The sequence below is a fragment of the Arvicola amphibius genome, chromosome 14 (assembly GCF_903992535.2).
Source record: "Arvicola amphibius chromosome 14, mArvAmp1.2, whole genome shotgun sequence".
Taxonomy (NCBI): Eukaryota; Metazoa; Chordata; class Mammalia; order Rodentia; family Cricetidae; genus Arvicola; species Arvicola amphibius.
The window spans coordinates 30,827,870-30,834,622 of record NC_052060.1 but is presented as its reverse complement, the minus strand read 5'-3'; the positions used below and the strand labels follow the sequence as shown (position 1 = coordinate 30,834,622).

The 6,753-nt window shown below is 43.2% G+C and overlaps 1 long non-coding RNA gene across 1 annotated transcript; it reads right to left on the bottom strand.

Moving 5' to 3' along the window:
- Positions 1 to 2,994: 2,994 nt before the first annotated feature.
- LOC119801398 lies at positions 2,995 to 5,815 on the bottom strand. Its single transcript, XR_005283180.1, has 2 exons — positions 5,711 to 5,815; positions 2,995 to 3,407 (listed from the first exon to the last, which is right to left on the bottom strand). It is a non-coding gene; the product is annotated as an uncharacterized LOC119801398 (long non-coding RNA).
- Between the last annotated feature and the right edge of the window lie 938 nt (positions 5,816 to 6,753).

The window sequence follows — 6,753 nt, the reverse complement described above, 5'->3', positions numbered from 1 at the left end:
CCTTTGTTTTTTTATAGTTTGATTGTTGCTGCAGAATGTACTTACATGATTTCAATTCTCTCAAATTTGTTGGGATTTCTCTTATAACCCGGATATTTTGATATATGCTCCAGGGGTTTGTGAACAGAATGTGTCCTGAAATTTCTGAATATAATGTTTTATAACTGTTCTTGGGTCTTTCTGGCTGATAGTTCTGAGTTCTTCTAGTCCTTGTTGATTTTCTGCCTAGTTTTTCTATTAAACAAAAAATTAAAAAAATTCATTTACGTATATGTGTAAGTCTGTGTGCATGCATTTGCACCATAGCGCATGAGTGCAGGTAAGAGGACGGTTTGGGGGGGATGGTTTTCTGCCTCCACCATGTGGGCCTAGGGAATTGAATCCAGGTCACTAGACTGGGTGGCAAGTCCAGCAAGGTGGGCTTTCTCCCTTTTTACAAGAGTGTCCTGATAAATGTTTTGCACTAGCCTCGTGACTTTTCTGCTTTCTCACACAAGAGAAAGGCTTTACACCCTACACCAGCTAGTCATATAAAGTCCTTTCCTCAGGCTCTAGAATATTTTCAAGAAATGAGTTTGAGCTAGACAGATTCTTTGTATTGAAGTAAGAAGAAAGTTCTGGGTAGGAACTGAGGGCTTTGATGTCTCTAACCTACCATGGAAGAAGGCATGGGTAAACATGTTAGTGATTAAGTTGGGGTCACCAATCATGTATTGGTCTTGAATTAGAAAAAGAAATTAAAGCATTTCCCCATTGCAAGTCACTTAACCAAGAGTGAGTCTGGATTTGAATTCTCCACTTCATGTTTCCTGTGTCTTCTGACCTCCTAAGAAAGAGCTTCCTCTCTCTCATTTATTGAACTGCACAGAAAGTATCACAAGGGGAAGGAATGGGGTACTTTACAGAAATCTTTAACAGAGGCAAGGAATTAACTCACAGACTTTAATTGACACCACCTGACCCAGACCAAAAACAAAACAAACAACAACAACAACAAAACACTACTACAAACAGCATTGCTTATTAACCAATACCTAAATGCTTCATGCAACATTTAGGGTGAATATTCATTTTAAAAGATTGCTTTCAACCTCTGGATTTCCTGCTTTCCAAAAAGGATACATTCACATTGTCTGGTCAGGGGCTTGGAAACGAGTACATAATTTCAAATTATATCTATGCATTAGCTTAGATTACAGAAGTTGATGAGATGGGAAATCCAAGGCAAGTAAGATTGATTGTTATATTGCTCTCTTAAAAGTAGCATTAAAAATATCAGGCTGAGTACAACACAGTAGGATAGTGGTCTTAAGTCTTTTGTTGTTGTTTGAATGATTTTTTTTCTTAATTGATTTTTGTTGAGCTCTACATTTTCCTTTGCTCCCCTCCCTGCCTCTTGGTCGAAGAGGACAACCTTCCCGGAATAGAGGAGGATGGGTCTTCCGTCAAGGGTTTACGAGTAGCAGTGCTCCCCTGCTAGAACCTCCAAACAAGCTCTCAATGTCTTAAGTCTTAAGTGACCTCGAGGTGTATTGTTAACTCTGGCTGCTACATGGTTCATCAAACGTGTCAGTCATCAAACTCCTAGTTCTTTATAAAGTGGAGGGAGAATTATCATAAATATATGCTAATTATCACCCTACTTTGCAGTAGGCCATCAGAACTCATTCCTCCAACCTTTCTGTCTCTCCTGCCTTCTACGTACAGTATCTGCTTATGCTCAGTTTCCTGATGTCCTCTGTCCATCTTGGTCATACTACATGCCCTCTGCCCATCTTGGTCATACTACATGCCCTCTGCCCATCTTGGTCATACTACATGCCCTCTGCCCATCTTGGTCATACTACATGCCCTCTGCCCATCTTGGTCATACTACATGCCCTCTTCCCATCTTGGTCATATTACATGTCCTCTGCCCGTCTTGGTCATACTACATGTCCTCTGCCCGTCTTGGTCATACTACATGCCCGCTGCCCGTCTTGGTCATACTACATGCCCTCTGCCCATCTTGGTCATACTACATGTCCTCTGCCCGTCTTGGTCATACTACATGCCCTCTGCCCATCTTGGTCATACTACATGCCCTCTGCCCATCTTGGTCATACTACATGCCCTCTTCCCATCTTGGTCATATTACATGTCCTCTGCCCGTCTTGGTCATACTACATGTCCTCTGCCCGTCTTGGTCATACTACATGCCCGCTGCCCATCTTGGTCATACTACATGCCCTCTGCCCATCTTGGTCATACTACATGCCCTCTGCCCATCTTGGTCATACTACAGTTACTGCAATTGCCCTACCTGTTATTGCAGCTCCCATGTTTGCAGTGCACACACACTTAGTCCAGTATTTCCCAATCAGATCTGAGAGAGAGGCTGATGGGGAGAGAAGGCGGGTGTGACAGAAAATTAAAATGTGCTGCTCCCTTGGTTTGTTCCACCTCTGGGTTCCTATGGCCCATTTATGCCGACTCATGCCATAAGCTGCCAATCATCTCATAAATAACATATCCTTGGGAAAGCTTTTACTTGGGATCCTTATTTTGAAGCCACATAATTTGGAAAGTACATAAAGCTACTCTGAGTATCCCATAGCATTTTCTGTTACCACAGTAACATATAAAAGTTATCATTTTTTTCGACAATTTTTAAATGTACAGTTCATTGACAGCGAGTTCGTGCACATTCTTCTGCAATCACATAGCCACTATCCACCTTCAGAGCTTTTCATGATCCCCGACAGAAACGCTCTACCAGGTTAAAAACACTTCCACAGTGTATTGCCGAACTCTGCTGAGTTTATCAAATGGTCAGTCATTTGTCTCCTTGGTGTAGTTACCCAAGAGTTCTTCTGTTAGTAGGCTAAAAGTCAGGAACACAGTGCACAGCATTAGCTGTGCTGGATTGGGTTTCTCATTAGGAGGGTAGGTAACCCTTCCATGCAAAAAGCATCTAAACTGAAGATTCCTGGGTTGAAAAACAAAAGGCAAATGTCCAGGCATTATCTTTATTTTAAAAACTTGCTGCTTGTCAGACAGCTAGAGGGGCAACACCCAAATGAAGGAGCTATTTTAAATTCATTCCCAGCAGCCCCTACCTTCTAGTTCCATGCCATTCTGGAGACCGATTACTCTGTGCCAGACTTCCAGGCCTTGAGATTTAAAAGAAGAGAAAGGTCTTGCTTTCATGGACCTCAGACCCTGTAGGCTCCCTGTGTTGTCATCTGCATCTAATCTGTGTGGGCAAATTCACAACCGTTCTCGCCCTTACCTCCTCAGACCTTAATAGGATCACACTGGGAGGTGGAGCCATGAAAACGTGGGTTGCATTTTTTTTCTGGTACCGATCAATGATTCAGGGAAAGGTGAAGTGATTCAGGAAACGGGCCACTGGTAACTCCTGTCGCCTGAAAAGAAATGGCATGTTTCTTTAGATAGCCGGCTTCTTCAAGCCCTCGTGGTTCCCTTTGGTTAAAAAGTGAAGTGCACACACGGATTTCGGGCAGGGGAATGCTCCATCCCATCTCTAGGGCTGTTTCCTGCCAAGCAGGCTGTGGGAAGTGCTCGGGGTTGTTTGTCTATAGTCGGTTTGAAGTAGGTGTTTTGCTTGGCTTGTGGGAAAGGCTGGTCCTACCAGCCCTTACATAATCATTTGCCTCCAACAGATCTCATCTGCACACTCCCGCTCACATCAAGGGTCTTTAAATCCCTCCTGCCCCTAAGATGCAGAGTGAGAGTCATAGCCTCTACAAAGAGCTCCTGACCCCAGTCCAACCGGTAAGCATTTTCACATTCCTGTAGCATAATGCATCTAGTTTTCCAAAGTTCCAAAGTATATAGGGATAACAGAATTATTAAATCTATACTAGTAGAAGACTGGTGCTTTAATCTATCTTAGCTTTAGATTTTGAAAACGGCAATGATAGTAACCTCACAGGATCTTTTTTTTTAAAAAAAATCTGTATTTTTTTCTAATGTATATTAGAATAAAAATGCCTTTCTATAAGTCAGTTGTGTGTCTGGTGTCTATGGAGAGGGCTTCAGATATTTTGGAACTGGAGTTCCTGATGGTTGTGAGCTTCCATGTGGGTGCTGGGGCTGGGAATTGAGCCTTGCTCCTCTGCAAGGGTAGTCAGTGCTCCTACCCAGCCAGCCATCTCCATCTCCAGCTAATTCTTATCCAAGTGACTGAAGTAACCCAAATGCCCATGAATGAAGAAACAAAAGCTGGATGGATACGACATATGGCTAGCTGTCCATCCGTTGATGAGCTCCATCTTTGAAAGGCTGAAGCTTGCAGGCCAGGTCTTCGCAACTGACTCACAATCACAGCCCCACCTTCTTAAACAAAGGGGATTCCCCATTTTTTTTTTTATTGGAAACAGAGAACTCTCAACAGACAAGTCTAAAATGGCTGAAAGACACCGAAGGAAATGCTCAACGTCCTTAGCCGTCAGAGGAATGCAAATCAAAACAATTCTGAGATGGAACTCTTACACCTGTAAGAACAGCCAAGATCAAAAACACTGATGACAACTTATGCTGGAGAGGTTGTGGGGTAAAGGGAACACTCCTACATTGCTTGTGCGAATGCAAACTGGTACAGCCCCTTTGGATGTCAGTGTGGTGATTTCTCAGAAAATTAGGAAACAACCTACCTCAAGACCCAGTAATACCCAGTATATACCCAAAGGATGCTCAATCATACCCCAAGGACATGTGCTCAGTTATGTTCATAACAGCATTGTTTTTCATAGCCAGAACCTGGGAACAACCTAAATGCCCCTCAACCAAAGAAGGTATAAGGAAAATGTGGTACATTTACACAATGGAGTACTACACAGCAGAAAAAAATATAATGCCATCTTGAAATTTGCAAGTAAATGAAAGGATCTAGAAAAGTAACCCAGACCCAGGAAGACAAATATATTATGTACTCACTCATAAATTCACAACTCCAAAGAGCATAGACAACAATGAGGACCCTAACAGAGACATACATGAATCTAATCTACATGGGAAGTGGAAAGAGACAAAATCTCTTGAGTAAATTGGGAGCATGGGGATCATGGGAGAGAGTAAAAAGGGAGGGGAGATGGTGGGGAGTGGAGAAAAGAATACAGCTCAATAGAAACAATAAATTTCATCCTTGTAAAAAGGATGAAACACACGCTACCCTATAGATGAACCTTAGAAACATGATAAATGACATTTCCCAGACACGAGAGGAGGACATATGCTATGATCCCACTTAGGTGTCTAGAGCAGTCAAATGCATAGAGACAGAAAGTGTAGCAGCATAGTCACTGCAGAATTTAAGAAAGGGGACACTAGGCATCGCAGTTCAGTGAGGACAGGGATTCAGGGTGGGCTGACTTCCAGGTGCAGTGGCCCAGGCCTGTATTTTCAGCTCTCAGAAGGGCTGAGGCAGCACTGTAAATGTGAGGTTACCCTAGACTACAGAGTGAATTCTAGGCCATGAGGAGAACTTATCTCAAACTAAACCAAACCAAACCAAATCAAACAAAACTAAACTAAACTGAGTCAAGCTACTTTTATAGAGGAATAGTGGTCATGGTTGCACAATGTGAATGGAATTTAGTTCACCGAACTGTACATTTTGACTCGGTAAATTTCATGTTATCTATTTCTACTTAATGGAAAATACATTTAAAGTGCTTGGAGCTGAGTCTGATGCACAGTCAAATACCTGGGTTGTTTTTCCCGTCTCTTGCGCTATTTCCTAACTCTGTCCATTCACGATTGCATCTTTGTTCAGCATTCGGTTTAATGTCATCGCTCCACTCCAAGGCAAGGGCCATATCATACCTTGGCCTGTCCTCCACTGACCTGCCTGGGGATCTTGCAATCAGCTGGACTCTGTCAATCATTGACTGGCAAGTGCAGATTCCAAATAACCTGTTTTATAACAATGTGGTTCGCGCTTGCAAAGCAGTGGAGTAGGGCTCAGTGTTTTCTCTGTGGGAGGCTTCTAGGGGGGTGGCTGAGAGCAAGGATTTAGACTCCGATGGACCTGAGTTGAAACTGTCCTTTGCCAAGCATGTGTCTTTTGGGAAGGCCCTCTCTGTCCATCTTCTATTCCCTCTGATTTCTATGACGGACAATATGAACTAATGTATGCTGAGAACATGGCCTCCAGGGCTCAGAAAACAGTAGTTAATATAAACATCCGTTTAATACTAACTGACTTAAATCATCAACTTGAAGTCATTGCTCGGAAAGTCTGGCGATTCGCTTGAAGCAGATGCCAATCTCCATAGCACAAAGAGATATTTCTGTAACAAATGACCGTTTCAGGGCTGGGGAAGTGGCTGTCTGCCAAAGCGACTGCTGGACAATCACAAAGGCCCGAGTTTAGATCACCCAGAACCCACTCACATAAAAAACCTGGGTATAGCAGTCTGCACCTCTAACCCTAGAGCTGAGGAGGCAGATAAGGGAGGATCCCTAGGGAAGGCGAGAGAGCCAGTGTGGCTAATCAACAGCTCTGGGTTCAGCGAGAGGACCTTGTTCCAAAATAAGGCAGAGAAGGATTGAGGAAAACACTTGATACCGACCTGTGCATAACAGGCATCCACATAAAAACATGTACAACTGCTTCCCCCCACACACATGAAGATAATGTTTGAGAACCATAACGAAGAATAAGAGGATCGTAAGACCTATCTGCAGCCTAGGCCCTGTATGTAGTTCCAGGTGCTACAGAAGAATGAGAAGAGCCTTCTTTCTCAA